The sequence below is a fragment of the Temnothorax nylanderi genome, unplaced genomic scaffold, assembly GCF_030848795.1.
Source record: "Temnothorax nylanderi isolate EJ_2023f unplaced genomic scaffold, tnyl_v1.0 TNYL_tig0829_pilon, whole genome shotgun sequence".
In the NCBI taxonomy this organism is placed as follows: Eukaryota; Metazoa; Arthropoda; class Insecta; order Hymenoptera; family Formicidae; genus Temnothorax; species Temnothorax nylanderi.
The window spans coordinates 2,573-22,024 of NW_027249891.1; positions in this window are offsets into that span (position 1 = coordinate 2,573).

Here is a 19,452-nt window from a genome sequence, read left to right on the forward strand (position 1 = left end):
GTATTCGTGCGTTTAGCGAGATAGTTCTAAAGAGGTGACAATCTCAATGCGCAAGAAATCCAACGCTATCCTCGCTCTTTCATCCGTGACGGTCGTAGCAAGTAAGTAAGTAAGTCATTGAAGAACTCGGAGAGCACACCGGGGACCACCTTGGACGCGATTCCGTGGATAATTCCCCCCCCCCCCCTCAGAGTACCACCGGGTAGATTTACGTATCGCGTTCGCCACGGGTCCCGGGGGCGATACACGTTCGTGGATCCTACGAGAGCTTCATTACTTTTTTCTGGCCCAGCGCACGATGAATGACTTAATTCTCCGGGGATAGAGACGAAGAGTCGCGACGCGACGGCGTGGATATCAACGGTGAACGCGCGGCGCGACAAGGAAGACGGGGGAAGAAGGCGAGGAAGAAGAGGATCGAAGCGCGTAATACGTGTCCAGTGGCCGTGTTCTCTTTCGTAAGATCGAGAAGCGTAGATGACGCCGTGAGTGGCGTGACGAATCACTGAGGTACCGCCCGGGAAAATCAACAATTGGCCTCCCTTTAATTCGAAAAACACACACAGCGTTCTGCTACGTTCTCCGCTCGACCGATCCGCCTTTTTCTGATCACCTCTTTCTCGCGGCTGCACTGCCGCGACACTTGTCCAGGTCTCGCGGTCGATTTTCAGACCGAATACGGCAATGCAAGACGCGAGCTGAGATTGAAACTGTGATATCGATTTCTGCAAGTTCAATTTTACAAAAACGATCCTCTATCCATTATCATTGATAATATAAAGCGTAAATGTATAATAATGATGAAAAGTTGTTTATTATATTGCATGTATCTTAAGACAATAAAAACTTGATGTCTTTTTTTAAGGGATTATCACGTAAGACCCATAAGAGAAAATAATCGTGTATTTTCATTGAGATGTACATTATTAAAAATTGAATTTATCTCCCCGAAATTATACCCGGACTCTTGTTGAGACTTGCCATATAATCGACAGCGCCGATCCAAAGTCTCACCGTTACCTTCCTTTGATAGCGTAATTACCGACTTTTATTAGCCAACGAATTATGTCTTTTAGAAATTACATCGTTCGACATGATTTTATTAGCGAGCCCCTCCGGCTCGCGGCGGCTATTACACGTAATGAGTGACTCGGGATTGATTTTCGCGCGACTTCGGCTTCGGAAATTAGTCTCTCCCCGAAATTATAACGGTCACCGGACCCCGCATCAAGTGCCCGCGAAGTGAAGGGGGGAGAAGGAGGAACGGGCTGTCAAAGATACATATAGCTATATATACATTATACCTGTGGTGGAAACTGTGGTGTCCTTTTATTTGAGAAACGCCGAAGAGAGTGGAGCAACGTCGTTATTAATGTCGGACAAAAACACCGAAATACATCACCCAGGCGCCGTCGGCCACCTAAGTAGCCGGGGAAGGGGAGAGGGGGGCGCGGAAGGATCCGACGGATCCGATACACCGACACCAGGACCAGGATGATAATTAATGGTTTTACGATATTGGAAATGTCTCGCGTTCAGTCGAGCAGAATCTATCGGAGGCGTCAAAACAAAGACGGCGGTTACCGCCGCCGATGGTGGGCCACGCCGTGATTCGTCGATATCCGACTTTTTCTGCGCGATTTTCGAGTTCGCCGTTTCTCTCTTCGAGGATTATCGATTCGCTCCGCATCGTAGTATTTGCTTTATCGGTGCGCGCCTTTGAGCGCCATCGGACTCGGCGATCGGTTAACGCGAGAACAACGGTGTCGTATATATTTTCAAGCGATTCAACTCGAGAAAATGCGTGGTTAATCACGCGAGAACTTAATTCTCTTGGTTATCACCAATTATCATTTAAAATAACTTGAAATAACTTGAAATAACTTGAAATAACATAATTATTACTACTATAATTCTGATTTTAAAATCTGTTATCAAAACGTTTTTTAATATATTTATGAAATTTTAATGAAAACGATCATTGTTCACTTATCAATTAACGCGTTAATATAAATCGCCATTGACGTACGTGAGAAAATTACGTAAGACATTTCAATCTTCACTAGACTTAACGATTTTCGAAAGATTTTCGAATGGAATCGACCTGCGGGCAAAGAAATCGAGTGTAGTCAATTGCGTGTACGAGGAACGGACCACCTGGTCATTCGAGGACTCGATTCATTCTTGCGTCGACGTCCATCGAAAAAGAAGAAGAGAACCGATTGCTGGTGAATTAGCATACGCTGCGCGGATCAGTAGCTTCGGCCGTAGTCCTTCATTGTCACTTCTGTCGGCTTATTGTGTAATTCTTCTGTTTTATAGTTCCACTAACAACAATCGCGTTATTTCCGATAATTTTCAAAAATCCATACACAAACTAGTCTTTACAGTATTAATAACGTATCTAATCGCATACAATGTATACAAATCACGATCAGCACAATATTTTATGGCACGTAATAGTCGACACGTTTTCTGTCAGAAATCTACGTTTCGACAGATTGCAAGTCGTGATAATACTTAGCCATATCGACGAACGGTTCCGTCGCCGGCGAGCGTTCCAACAGGTGGCATGCTGCAACTGTCGTGCATTAGAAGACGCGGGGATTCAGCGTCGCGCGGGCAACGAAAAATTACGGCGCACGGCTGCATTACGCGGCATGAGTAGCAACTCTCTCCAGGAAGCCATCGGCTCGTAGGAACACCCATATCGCCGTTGCTGACTCCTTGCTCCTCTATCATTTCCTCTCTCTCTCTCTCTCTCTCTCTCTCTCTCTCTCTCTCTCTCTCTCTCTCTCTCTCTCTCTCTCTCTCTCTCTCTCTCTCTCTCTCTCTCTCTCTCTCTCTCTCTCTCTCCTCTCTCTCTCTCTCTCTCTCTCTCTCTCTCTCTCTCTCTCTCTCTCTCTCTCTCTCTCTCTCTCTCTCTCTCTCTCTCTCTCTCTCTCTTCTTTCTCTCTCTCTCTCTCTCTCTCTCTCTCTCTCTCTTTCTTTCTTTCTTTCTCTCTCTGCATATTTCTCTCTCGCTCTTTCTCTTTACGCTTTGGGCAAGAGATTATGTCCATAATTTATATACGCGGGCTAACGCCCTTGGTGTCTGAGATTTTTGTTACAGGGATGCCCCTCGATCGCTCGAACGGAAAGCGAGACGAATTTTAAGAAAGCAATTTACCGTCGATTTCCCCGGAAATACAGAGTCAATAATTTAGACGTTGCTTCGCGTATAAAATAGGATACCATTTTATAAGTCCTAAAGTCCATTACACCACGAGTTGCCTGCAGCCTCGGCGGCCTTGAATCGCGAGGCATTTCGATACTATCAGATAAACAACAAGTGTAGCAGAAAGCGAAGATAAGTAACGGGCAAAACGGCAAATCTGTTCGCGATTATTGTTATCACTTTTACGCGCGCCTCGACGTTTATCTCTAATGAGCGGCTGCGTTTCGCAACATCATTTCTACGGAGAGATTCGTAGTCGTTCTGCGGACTGGACGCACGCAATTAGATGTATCGATATGTAACGAGCAACGTGCATAATCGTGCTTTTGCTATGATGTTATTGATTATCATTATTAACTTTATTTCTCCTAGGGCAGTGGTTTGTAATCATTAACTTCACTTCTTAACATTATACGAATACAAAGCACATGGACGTACATTGCAATGTAGATCTTGGAGCAGATTTTCTTCTGAATAGCACGTAAATACTGGCAGTCTCTCAACAGATATACAGTTAAGAGATCACCGGGACAAGAAAAAGGATTTGGATATGCTTTCAGAAACAAGTTCTCAATGCGAACTACTCGCCCATTGCGTTCATGGAAGAATGCTAAAGGATAATCGACCCTTTTAGCCCTAAACAAGATCGACCGATTTCTTCACTCCCTATACACAAATAATTCGCTCGAACGAAATCGAAGCTTGTCTGACGACGATTTCCATACGGAAACTGTGTGGCTCACCATAGAGATGATCACAAGATAATCCTTCGAATCCTATATTCGGAAAAAGGAGACGACACTAAGACTGCAGATGATTGGTCGGACTAGAATAGGTAACTATTTTCTACAGAGCTGTTTATAATAAGATTTACACAAAAAAATCGTATTTTATCTATTTATATAAATACATATATCTGTATCTGTATTGTATTTTTATTTAGCTATTTTCCTGCTTTGCTTAAATTATCAATTTTTTAATCAAAATTTTATAAATTAGAAATATGCGAATTGTATTTAATAAATTATTTTAAAATCTTACGATTTTAAGCCATAATCACATATTGACACAAATTACACAAGCATAAAAAAATAAATTTATGAGGATATCATATGTTGTAACATGTAAATTTGTAAATATATCTTCAATTAATAATTTAAAAAATTAAGAAAAAATGGAATATAGTAAGATACAATAATCGATAACAATTCCGACATATTTAATTACTAAGTGCTAAATGCTAGTCTTCTTTAATATAACTTTTGCATCACTTCGCTGAAAAAGTCGACTAAATGCGCGACAATACATCTATGCGTATTGATAACAGGAGAAGCGCACAGATGCGAGGTGCACGAGAAGCAAGAAGACGATAGCGGAAGAAGAGGAGAAGGAAGGTGAGAAGAAGAAGCGAGAGACAGGGCAAAGCTTAAGGGCCCCGGTCGGACCCACCGCCGTGTTCCGCGAGGCTCGTAATTACGCGGCAAGGCCGCCGCGAAAGAGAGGCGTCAAAATCGCCCTACGGTCCCTCTCTCCTTCCCCCTCACCTTTCTCGCTCGGTCTCGCGTGATCCTCCGGCCCCGGCGGCCATTATCGAAATTGATATTTTATTGATGGCCCGCACCATAATCCACAGGCCCTTTATTGAGTTATTTCCCGATAATTACGAATCAATAACGATAATTTAACGGTGTCCGAACGTTAGACCCCGCCATCCGGCCCCCTTTCGCTCTTTCCTCGTTCACCTTTCTTTCCCTTCTCCTTCTAAGCCGTTCTTTTTCTTTCTTTTACTCCTGCTGTTCCTCTCTCTCGTTGTTTTTTTCTTTATTTCCATCCGCTCTCGCAGCATTGCGCACGCGACGTAAGCACGTATCTCAAAATATCTTCGACAATTAATCTGATAAATTAGCCTTAATCCTGCCTTATGCATCCACAATCTTTTTAATTATAAAAAAAATGACTCTTATGTTGTCAAGATAGATCAGAAATGTGTCAATAATTATTGACAAAAGATTAATAAAAGATTATTAATAAAAGATTATAATCTTTTATTCTCACCTTCAGCATTAAATTTAATGGATAAAAGATATTATCTACTTTTGACATCAAAAGAAATTTTTTAAATGCCAAAATTAAGAATAATTTGTTCTGTTTATGTCATTTATAATTGACCATGAAATCTCAGGTAGTATTCCACGACGAGGGAACAGAGCGATGGTATCGATGAGAAAACCGCCGCATCGAGAAACCGCAGGTGCTTCCTCTACGCCTCTAGCCGGCCGATAGAGAATGTTTATTATAGCAGCCGGTGGAAACGCCCTCTCTCCTCTCGGACGCGTTGGTGCTCATAAACGGGCCCGTTTTACGATCCTCCCGGTGGTTTTTCGCTGCGCTTTTTGCTCCGTGCCGAGTCTTACGGAAGGTTATCCGTAAGCGGGGAGCACGGAGAGAGAGAGAGAGAGAGAGAGAGAGAGAGAGAGAGAGAGAGAGAGAGAGAGAGAGAGAGAGAGAGAGAGAGAGAGAGAGAGAGAGAGAGAGAGAGAGAGAGAGAGAGAGAGAGGGAGAGAGGATGGAGGGACGAGGGGAGCCGCGATGGAACACCTACTGCGATAATTACGTGACATTTTGTTTTGCGACCACAAGGGATTTTTTCCTCGCCTCCGTTCCGGCCTCGGCGCGGCGCGGCGCGGCGGACTCGGCTGGTCCATTCTCCCCACAAGATCCTTCCTAGCCCCTCGGGTTTCGAATCGTTTCGCGTCTGACGAAGGGCGAGCAGCGTGATGGGGGCGTGAACGCAAATGAATTTACCAGTATTGGAATCGCGGCGGAGAAAAATTTACGAACGACGAATCGTAATTTGCATGCTAATAGGATGCGCCGAATCTGCTGGAAGTTAATTCGATGGAGTTAAACGCAGATGGAATCAGAAAGTATATTCTGATGTGCAATCACTCATGATTATAAGATACCATAGCTTTTATAAAGTTATAGCTAAATTATCTCAATAGAAAACATACGTGTTCTCTTTGCTTATAACATATGTGTATAGCGCGCGCTCACACTTATATGTAATTTTTAACTGTAAACATTTTTGTCTTTCATACAATTTTAACTAAATGTTTGCCTAAATGCGATCTTTAATCTGCACGATCAAGAATCTCGGCTGACGACGAAACTGTTATTGATTCATTCACAGAATAACGAGAAATAACTTTATCGAACTTTTACTCGGTTTGACGATTCAGTCACGGTGCAACCTCGGTGTATACAATGCTAAGAGATCGGTTATTGACGCGCAGTTTAACAGTCTCTAAAGTCGTTTTTCCGGGCAGTCGAGCGTGTCCCGCACGCTCAATTGAGAAGCGTCAGCGATGGCGACAGCAACTACGACAGGAGCAACAGCCACCGTCGACCGGCGACACTGATGCTAATTGCCGCAGCTAACTAACCGCTCACTTAGCACGCATCGACGATACGTCATTGTGTTCGATGATGCGTGCACATCTGTAGATGTGCACAAGAACGATAGAACAAGAAAGGAAATCTTCAGATTGCATCCACTTTTAACCCTAGGATTATCGAAAAGAATAGTAATATATTATGATTACATATAATTTCTTTTTTTATGGTATATAAATATGTAACTGTACCTTAGAGATAAAGGATAAATGATTGTACGTCCATTTTTTAACATTGCCAGGAAATAAGGTTTAAAGTTTTAAATAAGGAAATGATATATTTTTTTAGGTATAAAATAAAAGTAGTAACTTAATTTATTAAGTTTTTAATAAAGTATCTTAACTCACATGCTTAATAGTGCAACTGTCAATAACACGCTGTGCCTAGTTTAAAAATTAGACACTATAAAAATTTTTAATACGACTTTTTCTAAACATTGTATCTTAGCAACTAGTAAAAATAGACATAAGACGCTTTACCATTGTATAATTTAAGTTCCTGTTATATTGAAAAGTGTTTTAATTCCATTTTGACAAAAACTGGAGATACGATTTTCTAAGGTATAGATATATATTCATTTATCAATTGTTAATAATTAACAAATGTTTGATACCTCCGGAATCTGATTTTACACAGCGGCTATAAGATATTCCTGACTTTTACTCTGCACTTCGCAACTGCAAGTACAAATAAAAAAAATAAGAGTTATTGTTGGAATTAGATAAAGATTTCACGATCAGAGATAATCTTTGCATATATTCGCAGGTAAACTACGGGCGATGTGGAAGCCTAAGTTTACTTCTTATTTCCTCAAACTACGATAATCATCTCGAAGATTAAATCCCGCGATGATTTCCTACTCTCGTAATTAATGAAACATGCCAACGATTCGTTGCCGGACTAACATCTTGATCTCTAAAACATAGACTCTATCGTATGTACATCGGGACTCCGCAATAAATATACCGAGATTCCAAGACTCGACCCGATCGATCCTGGCTATAAATAATCCACTCGTCGAATCTTTAAAGAAATATCACGAATACTAGTATATTATATACATCATCGAGTTCACTGTGTGCGGTTAATTAGCGCCAATTACAGCCAAATACCCTTTCGCTATTTCAAACTTCTTCCGCTTTCGTTTTCTCCGGCCTAAAACTATATCTAGATAAAGTTTCCTTGATCTAAGAGAATTTCCAAGCGGTTTTATGGTGCGATCAACTGTGGAATTTAATTCCAGTTTTTTACAACTGGAAAGAACAATAGAGATTTGCTATGTACTTAATTTCGAATTACAATAAAACATCACGACAGAATTGCTGTACATATTTCCTTAGAAATTTTATTCTCGATTAAAAAATTGCACGAACATATAATACCTATCAATAAAATAAAAGTTTATAAAATATAGTAAGACATTTAAGCAAATTCTTTGACATATAAATAATTAAATTACATAATAAAAAGAAAGAGTTGAATAAAAAAATTATTCTTGCAGTAAAGAATAAATTGCGTTGCGTGCATCCAATAAACTTGGCATAAAGATGACAATGTCTGTTTTTGGCCAGATGCTCATTAATTAACAACGTGTCATAATAAGTCCGCCGTGTGAGATTTACGATCGCTCCCCGATCGAGTTTCGTCTCCGCGGAGTTCCACGCTACGGCGAAGATCGTCCCGCCACGTGGGTGGTGGTTGACCATGTGCGCGCGCGTGCGTATGTTACATTATGTTACTGTCCGCGTATGTAATGGCGACGCGGCCATTCCGTAGGAGCGCGATGATTCAGGGCCTTCCTGCGCGGCGTCCCGTCGGACTAAATGCTCGCATCCATATCGCGGTCGTCGTGGGTGGACGCGCGACATGAGCGAGAGGACGACGGGACAAGTGCAGGACATGCCGCGCGCGCCCCACCCTCGCCCTGTCGACCCTCGTGAAACAACCGTTTAAGGAACAGGATAAAGGGGGCTAATTAATATCGCATTCCGCGGGATTGAGCTGTCGCTTGCTGAGACAGTCGTTGCTGTTCACGACACATCGAACGTGGAGCGATAGCTTCTACGAGGCAGTGAACATTTTCGATAACGCTCAACTGTTCTAATGCATCACTTCTTGTAGTATCAATACTGTATTTTCTATGATTAGAAATACCTTTTTAATATTATATTTATTGGCGCTATAATAAATGAGACTATTAAAAATCTACTACTACTACTACTACTACTAAAATATATCATTATCTTCCAAGTTTACATTTGCGCGAATGTTTCAACATATTAAAGGTCCTCCGCCTCACAAAGGGACCATATAAAGCTACACCAAAAAATCGAAAGGATCGTCATCGGGCTTCGCGGCATTGTCCGCGCGCGTCCGTCTCATATGGAAGTGCTCATTGTAATTATTCTCGTATCAATGTCCGTTATCGTCCGCCACTATCGTCCCGCATCGTCATGACGTGGAGACATCGCGATTGGTAAATGGTTAATGACGAGAGAGCCGCTATCGGGCTCGTTGATCGTCATGCGTGCGATCCGCGGGGGTGCACAGTCAACTCCGACGAGCGTCTCAATCGGAAAGACGATCGGACGATCTGAGATGGGAAAGAGAGAGAAGAGACGACGGGGGATCGTGAATTACGTCCATCGAGTTCCATCGAGGCGAAGCTCTCGAGGATCGATAGCCGATCGTGAGCCTAAACGCCGATCTCAGATCGAGTCTTGTCGATAAGGGATCGATCTCTCCCCCTCAGCCACCGGCGGGGGGACGACCGTGAGCCCGTTTACCAAAACGGCTTCATTAGGGCCCGGCATCTTTCGGATGCCCCACGCAAGGATGCCCACTATCCTCTCGTTACTGTCGACCATACTGTCGGTCGTACTCGCGTTAGCGAATGTCACGTGAACGTTACACAATGTACCGATTCATCCTGCCCTAAGAAAATGATGATGGTAGCGATTGATATATAATATCTGACCATATCTTTCCGTATCTCCGATACAATATCTTTAAAGTCGTCATAGAGAAGCACTCTAATTTATATTCATTTGGTGATCGTGTCAAATTTAGAGTAAGTTTAAAAAAACATGCATGATTTGAATAAAAAAATAAAATTACATTGTGTGTGATAAATAATAAAATGTACGATACAGATATTTACATCATAAATATCGCGAAAAAATTAAAAGTTCGTCCTATCTTCTAATATATAAGTAACTTAATAATAATTATAAAAATTAAAGAATACTTTAATTATATCCCAACTATATGGACTATACTACATTGTATGTTGCACAATATTAAAACAGAAAAAGCATTACAAAGGGATGTAAAGTTGTAGAATGCTTCTATAAGACCAATAGTACAATAAAATTCTATTAGCCCACATTTCTCTATTATTCCTACATAGATTACATCTCTCAAATTACGAAAATACAGATACACTTGGGGTGTGATCCCTAAGAGATTAAGCCGTCGAACGAGCAGTAGCCGAGCGCGAAGAAACGACATAATTTCCCTGGGACCAAAGCGCGTGAACGGTATATGAGAGAAAGACGAGGGGGAAAAGGGAGAGATGGAAGGGAAAAGAAAGAAAAGAAAAGAGGAGGCACGGAACCTAGAGGCCTCGATAGCCCTCTTTATCTCGTACTCGCATCGTTCCGTCGTCGCCCCTCCTTAATTCACAGCCAAGCCGGGCCATAACTCGCGTTTTACCTCGCGGTGTTTATATACTTTTAACTTTTAATAATGTCTGATATCTCGTGGATAGGTGCTGCTCACTCACCCGCGCTTCCCCCACCGCGACGCATCCCCCGGCGCTGCGTTGTGCACCCTGCTGCGAGCCGATGTGTGGTCGTATTACGGACCGGATCGAGAAACTTTGGGCCCGCGCGCGCGCGCGGCCCGAAGAATCGATATTGTCTCGCAATTACGGCGTTTCTCCCTTTCGCATTTATACCTTATTCAGCACGTTTGAAAGACACGTATATGGCGTCAACACTACGTATAGTATTACTGCTATAACAATATCGAGTAGGAGATTGTTATAGCAGTGATACTATATACGTAGAATAGAGTGTCATACTGACGATCATTGTAACAATAGTGAATTTATCATAATTTTTCGTAGAACAAATATACGAATAAAACTATTAACTTAAAGCGAAGTAAACGTATGGAAAAGAGATATGTCACATTTGCGACATTTTTTTAAATCTCGCAAACTCTTTTATATATCATAAGACTTACGATGTTGATTTAAGTATAGGTATCGAGTGCAGCAATAGTTTTTTGCTGTCATGACGAATTCTGTTCGCCCACGTTCTCACCCTGTCACGCATTCCCTCGGGCAACCCCGTCTCTCTTCCCTCCCATTCCGGCACATGTTAACAGGACTTTAAAGTTTTATTAATAAGGATAAATCAGAGGCGCCCTGCGGATGAAGTTGTCGGTGTCCGCGGTCCAGCGCGTATAATCTGGCATCGGGTACACGAGAAGGGTCAAGGGGGGCGCGACACGAGGGCGCGGAAAGGGGGGGCACGAACATGTCGGTTTACGACCATTGCCCACAATGTCGTGCGCGCTCGCAACGTGCAGCGCATAAAGATATTTATCGTCCTGCCTCGCGTACGCGCCGGAGACGCGTCGTCGTGCCGACTCGACTCGCTCTTCTTGGATCGCTTCTTTTTTAAACACCCCTTACGAGCATCTCGCGCGGTGTCTCAAAGACCGTACAGTGGACAAAGTCGGCCCAGGTTTTCAAACAGGGTTTCTGAGCGATTAAAAAAGTCAGGAGCTCTTTCACAGTTTAAACTTCATTAATAAAAGTACGTAGTAAAATCTTATTCTTCGCGGTCAAGTTTGATTAAAATTTACTTTGGTAGAATTTTAACTTGACTTTTGAATTTGAATCTTTAAAATATATTTAATGGAACTTATTTCAAATATGCAATAAGATATTTAATGCTGAATCTTTAAAAGGCATCCATGACTGAATTAAAAAATTACCGAAAATCCTATAATAATTAATTTACAGACAATGAGCTCCAAAAGTAACAAGAGTCGATTTTTATATTAACAACCGGCAAGCAAAAACTCGGCAAGACAGGTCTCAGGACATAATCCATTCTCCAGCACATGCGGAGGCACACGCATTCAGTGCGCGCGATGCCCCGAAGATGTACTGGTCGTAATGTAATTATGCAAGCAGTCACGACGATACTTTGTTAAGAAGGCGAATCCCTAAGTTCGACGCCGATGGTTTCACGTATGTCATTTTCGACAGGTTCATGGCTGTCCCGAAATCTCGCTAATTATCTACGCGAAGGCGCTCCGCGTTAAGAGGCCCAGGTACTCAAAAGGCGCGACGCAATCTCGTCACAAAAAGCGTACGGCTTACGCTCGACTTTTATATAGTCGCGGATACCCTCACACGGATATTGAGGGCCCTAATTAACGATTCCCGGATGAAGCATGGAAGCGGTGTGTTCGACCGGTCCGGCCGAGGCCCTATATAGCCGCCGAGTAAAATGGAAAATCTCACCGGGTACGGCGCGGCGTGTCGGGCCCAATTAGCGTAACATACGCGGGATGCGGATAGCATGGCACATTTAACGTTCGTAGAACCTGTTGCGTCGTATCGGTTTACTACTCGCTAAGAGAACGTTAAGTCGTGTTTAGCAGCGATCTTTTGGTTATTAGAGAAAGAGAGAGAAAGAGAGCGGCTATATTAAGCGTACAAGCAACTTGAATCCGCGCGTTCCTCTACCTGAACGTACCTCTACCTAAATAAGAAAAAGTAAAAGTGAAGTTTAAAATCTTTGCATTGCGTAATTTCTTACAACTTGTAAAGATAAGAAGAGAACAAATATGACGATTAAATGTTGTAGGGCAAGAACTAATTTGGATAAAATGTATAATTTAACGAACTGATAGGTAAGCGACTGGCCTGATAATTGCAAATATTATAATATAAGTTATATATGTATATACGTTACTGAGCTGTTGATGTCAAGATTATATAATTGTAAATTGTATAATTGTAAATATTGCGATATAACTTATATCACGTTATAATTTATGAACATTGATAAAGTAATTGCTTGAGAGGAGAATGAGAAAGCGAAAAATTATTATAGATGGTTAAGCATTAATCTACGCATATCGAAGCAGCTATATCTCTGATAGACTCAACGTCGTCGGCCGCACGATTCGCATAAACTATGCCTACTATGCAACTGCAGGTGCACTTATGCACAACTCTAACTTTAAGATCGGTACTTCGTGTAACGATCTTTTAAGAGCCGTGCCGATAAAGTGACATTCTCGATCCATAATGTTAGGATTTTTACAAATATTAAGTATATAATATTATATACCTTGCCACTCTGCGGCCCTCCTTAAACGAATTGAAAAATGTCGTTATCTTGGAGTAAGAATTTGTCTGCCAGTCTTGCTTTAGTGAAACACTGATCGTACCTTCACTGATAGTCCAGTCGGCACGTCGTTAAAAATGACAAATAAATCGACTAATTAGGACAAAGCTGCAAAAAATTGTAATCTCTTTGTTTGGGTGTCAGTAATGACATACTAAGTTTCCGACCTCCTCCGTGGTGTGCTTCGGCCGCCATCTTGGAAGAAAGGGGTGAAAAATCGGTTTTTCGCGAATATCTCGGTTTCCATTAGACTTAGGCTAAAATAGTTTAATACAATATTGCAGGGAATTAAATTCTCTACAAAAAAGGAAGTATAGGGTTTTTTCCTACGACCAATAGTTTTGGCGCTAGAGCCGGGAGGAGTAGGATACTTTTTGTAACAAACGGTTTTAGCGACTCTATCTCGCCGTATCTCACTTCTCAGGTAAATGGCGTTGTTATTGTGCTAGTGAACCGTTGTTGTTTCACACATCTGGCTTTGTATTATTTACTCGACAGTGCTATAAGTACACTCCTTGTTAAAAGATAGGAGCATCCAAGATTTTAAATAAATTAAAAGATATAGTTATGACGATTATGTTTCTGCGAGCGTACTTTTCAATGAATCTATGATAGTTACCATGCCCCAAGAAAAATTTCTATCGAATAAAAAAAATAAGGATAGACTTATCTCAATGTTGGGTAAAAAACTTCAAACTGCAGGATTTATTATCAAGCAAGCTATTGAAGATGCTGACACTCTTATTGTCAATACTGCGATTGATGCATTGAAGAATTACGATTCCGTAGTAATAGTTGGCGAAGATATTGATCTTTTAGTGTTACTGACAGCCTTAGCATCATCTAAATCTAACATCTATTTCATGAAACCGAGCAAGGGAAAAACAGAGCAGAAGATTTATTCATCTACTTCCTTCCAATCCTGATATTGCTGAGCATATTCTGTTTCTTCAAGCATTCACTGGTTGTGATACCACTTCAACATTTTTCAGGCAGGGTAAAATAAAATTTATTAAACTGTTCCAAAAAGATGAAAATTTGCAGAATATTTCAAAATTTTTTGGAGATCCGGATGTTCATCCAGATTTCATTGACATAGCAGGACAAAAATGTATTCTCGCTTTATACACGAAGCAAAGAGCAATAGTTTTCTGGATGAGTTTCGATTTTCATGCTTCGCCAAATCTACGTCGAAAGTAATGTTCAACATTGCTTCTATACCACCTACTGAAGCAGCTGCACGTCAACACTCCCTCAGAGTCTACCATCAGATTCAGCAATGGCGCGGAGTTAAAAAAAATCCTCAAGGGCTGGAAATATACAAAAAATGGTTTATTTCCAGTTCCTTCAATGAAGGAAGCCGCTCCTCTGCAGGATATTCTGAAGAAGATCTTCTGCAAATGCACAAAAGGCTGCAAAGCGAATTGCTGTTGCAGAAAAGCTGGATTGCGATGCTCTGTGACTTGTTTCAACTGTCGAGGTCAAGCATGCACAAACATCGACATTATAATAGATCACTGTGACGATGAAGAAATCGACGTAACTGTTCAACATTTTGAGGAGACATTGACCGATCCTGACAATGAGATTGATTCGAACAACGAGGAAGAACCAGAAAAAGCAGAGAAGGAAGATAATATTGAGGAAAAGGAAGATGCTGCGGAAGATGACATTTGCCAACCCTCTACATCAAAAAGAACAAGATTTGAATAATTAATTTTTGTACTTCTTTGACTGCTGCAGACCTTGAGGTGAGCTCTCTCCTTTCTCTTTCTGTTTTAACGATTGACTGAATATATTTTTCCTTTTCACAGCGGAAATGTCCACTATAACCGTGCGTACCAGCTCGCTTGTCACGACATCTCCTCAAGAAGGGAACTTTCTGCCTCGAGCTCTGCAGGAATAGAATCTTCTTATCTCAATAAATGGTGAAGATGACTCGAAAGAAGAGCCGAAACGTTCATCACATCTGAATACACGTTTTTTTTTCTTTTTTATTTGCGCACCACATTCCGTGCCTGACTCGCATTCGCCGTTTTAAATCGTTGACACTTTCACGAGTTTAATTATATTATTGAATAATTAAGACAACCCTGGTAAAAAAATTCTCATAATCTTAATAATAAACTGAGTGGATTAGGCATACAGGAAACACCATATAAAAAAAAAAAACGCGCCATTAACTCTACCGCAAGGTGGTGAGGAAACGAGTTCAAAAGTACACTACAGCCTCTGAAAAGTGAGATACGGCGAGATAAAGTCGCTGAAACCGTTTGTTACAAAAAGTATCCTACTTTTCCCGGCTCTAGCGCCAAAACTATTGGTCGTAGAAAAAAAACCTATATTTCCTTTTTTGTAGAGAATTTAATTCCCTACAATATTGTATTAAACTATTTTAGCCTAAGTCTAATGGAAATCGAGATATTCGTGAAAAACCGATTTTTTACCCCTTTCTTCCAAGATGGCGACCGAAGCACACCACGGGGGAGGTCGGAAACTTAGTATGTCATTACTGACACCCAAACAAAGCGATTAAAATTTTTTGCAGCTTTGTCCTAATTAGTCGATTTTCAAATGTACTTGCCGACTGGACTATAATCTGGACATCTGATTTGTTTTAAAATAAATATTCCAATAAATCTTTTGTTCTATGATTTTTACAAAATTAAGAACAGCTCTCTCTCTCTCTTTCTCATTTTTTGACTTATTGTTTATTTCAGAAATAATTTTAGAATTAACAATAATTATTAGTATTAATTACCATAAAGTAAGTAATTTAATATTCTTTTTTTCTTTACATATAAACTACTGTTTCACCAGTATTCATATATTTTTAGCATTACAAATGATGAAAGCTTTCTAGCAAGCGACACAAGTCAACATGAGTGTCATTTTGTCTTTGTTACTCATTCCCAAAAAAGAAAGACAGAACGACGTTTGTGTCGACTTGCATCGCTTGCTGGAAAGCTCCTTATGACTTCTATGTTGTTTTCAGATATTAGATGGTATTGCATGGTATTGAGTGGTTCCACACTGTCCCTTCGTCACTTATTGTGCTGGAAATGATTGCATAGGAAATCAACCTTTACAAATTAGCGGAAAAATTTGTCAAATTATTGATGTGAATAAAAATATTTACTTTATTTCGTTATTTCTCACGGACTCAAGATAGTAGCGACTTAAAATTGATTTTAATTTCTTTTCGGTCAAATCCGTATAAAAAGAACGTAGGTTCCTAGTTTAAGAATACTATCTGACTCAAATGGAATGATAACGCTCACAGTATGCCTTGAATGACAATTTATGGAGACCTTGATGACGCCCAGAAAGTATATAGGTATAGTATTTTTTAACTCCCTCTTTTCATATGGATTTGACTGAAAAGAAGTTGATATCAATTTTAAATCGTCACTCTCTTGAGTCCTAAAATTATGAAATAAGGTAAGTATTTTTATTCAGATTGATTCACATTCGCTCAACGTAAAGCGCACATATTTCGCAGGTATCTTTGGCTGCTATTGTGCATTAAAGTTTGATGTGCTCGGAAAGTTAAATCAGCTTTTAACTTTTGCTTTTCAATTTTGGTCGCCAAATTATCTGGGGCGTTTTCCTGGGCAAGATACTCACGGTGGTTTGCCATTGTCTTCCGAGAGGTGGCGATCGAATAAAAACCGACAAAATTTTCGGTCGGATTTGAACTCGGATCTTTGGCTCATTAAAGCAGCGCACAACTCTCTACGCCACGATCGTCACGATCATAAACAATCTATATCCGACATATAGAAAATGTAATAATCGCGAAATCTGTGTTTTTATTTAATACAAATATTTTGTATTAATCTTGCAATTTACTATATTTTACGTATTATTGAGATAATACGCATACGAAACTCCAATTATGTTTACATGCGTCAAATAAAATATAATAACAGTCCTGTTTTTACGAGCCGAAGGTTTGGCTTTCGATGACCTAAGATTGATGATAGCGCGTTATCTACCGCACTATCATTCTTCGCACTTCCGCAGTAGCGGGTGCACCGTCCTAGTACGAGAATTAGCCTAATCTGTCTGGAGAACGCGGAAGGTCGCCCGGAGGAAGCGCTAAGTGCTCCTAAACGCTACTCTAACGAGCGCAAATTGCTGTTTACGCAGCGCTGCGACGTGGCATAGCTGCATAGCGGAATACAAGATTCTTGTGTATCGAAAGTAAGCTTTTCTCGCTGGAACATCAGACTGTTAACAAATGTTTTCAAAATAATATCGTGTTATTTCTTGATATTGATAACGACTTAAAACAAGATCTTCGTATTATACGATATTCAATCGAGTAAAACCCATTTATCTGTATTTCTGGCTGTCCCGTATTTCAAGACTATCAGATCTCCAGCTATACATTTCCTCTCTCAATTACTGTGACGTAGAGAAATGTGTATATATAAAGCGCGTACGTTGCCGCTTAATTTGCAAGTCCTCTTCGCCGAAAAATCTTATCGTTCTGTACAGTAAAGGAAAATTACTCCCTGTCGAATCGCCGCGGCTGTCGTCGCCCGTCTCTTTCTCCCTCGCTGATTCGCCCGAAGATAGAGAAAGGCAGGCAAGAAAAAAGAAATTCTGGTGGATAATTACGCAAGACCAGGGTATATCGGTGGCGTCGAAATTCCGAGAAGCTAAAGAAACCATAAAGATTTCAATGACCTCCTCCACACCACCATAATCGGTGTATTCCGCGTCCCACGAGGTGTGCTTCTGGCACTCCTCGAAGAAGCAGGCGGGAGAGAGAGAAAGAGAGAGAGGCAGAGATGCGGGAAGGAGAGAAAAGACGCGAGGTGGACATCGAAAGATCATCCCCGAGGAGAGCAAAAACGAGGAGGCGCAGCGCGGCAAAGGACACCGGTAATATCGTATCGGAGTGGAACGGAGGGAAGTGGACCCGCAAGAGAGGAGGACGCGAGACCCGCCGTCGCGAGAGAAAGAGAGGTCCCCGCGCGTCGTCGAGTCGTGCCCGGTGGCCCGCGCCCGGTAGAAACGGCGCAGCGGCTTAAGGCCCGTGGAATTATCCTCCTGTAAACACCTACCTAATTAAGATTGGAACATTTTAACGTCCCCGCTCGGGGACCCCAATAAACCGCCTAACGTACGGCCAGTTTGTTAGGCGCTTATGGGATCGTTTAATTAATATTGGCGTCGGAGCAGCGCGCCCGGCTTCGAAACGGCTGACGACCACCTCCGGCGCCTTGGTATTTTTGCCCCCTCCCCCTCCCCCACCACCACCCCAGTACACTTACAGTTTGCGACTTGCACGTGTAATCTCGTGTACAACGTCCAATTCGATTCGTTCGCGCGTGTGTATCATGCGTGTATGCGTTCGCGACGGTATGGACGCCTCGGCCCGGGTATATTAGTCCTGGGGCTGGTGGTCATTTGCTGTGTCGCGACGGTACACGCTCGATGGTATCCTTATCGGACTCCTCGTTCTCCACGAGCGCATTCTGTTTGCTACGCGCGAGCACGCAAACACTTAATCGATCGCGGGAATGTTCGCGCGATATGTACACGTTCTCTCAGTTTAATTAAGTCGTAGATTTTTTAATACAAATTTCACTAAGACATTTCTAATTATTAAAATTTTTTAATCTATCTTGTTCATTTATTATATTATTTAATATATTTAATATATTAAAAGAAAACTGTTTAAAATATGATAATTCTTGATAGTTCTATTCTTTCACATCGATGTAGATATTCATAAAGACTCTTTACACCTAAATCTGATACGATCTGATATATCTGAATTTTATTACATATGTTCCTATATGTATAATATACTAATTATATTAATAAAAGTAGCAAGCGCACATTGTAACATATTATCTACGTTTTAAATATTAACAAAATCGTGATTGCTGCACATTAAAATCAAAATTAAAGAGACATGATAAATATCTGTACGTAAAAAATATCTATCTAAATATATTATAATTATCGTGTCACTAATTACGCGTCACAAGTCTCGAACACTGAGGGAATATAATAAATGTGTTAAATATAACATAAATCACATGTCTCAAACGGTCCACTCAAATTTTTGTGTTAATTTAACATAATATGGATGTGTTAATAAATGGTAACACCGATACTATGTTAAAATATTTCAACAGAAAGAAAATGTAATTTTGATCGTAATTTGAGGTTAATTATGTGTACAATTAACATAACTTTTATGTTGAAATTAAGATTGTAAGATAAAATCAACACTCTTTTTCTGCTAATTTTTATTTCCACTTCTGTTATATAGAGTAAAATCAACATTCTTTTGCTGTAAATTTTAACATTTTTAACACATTT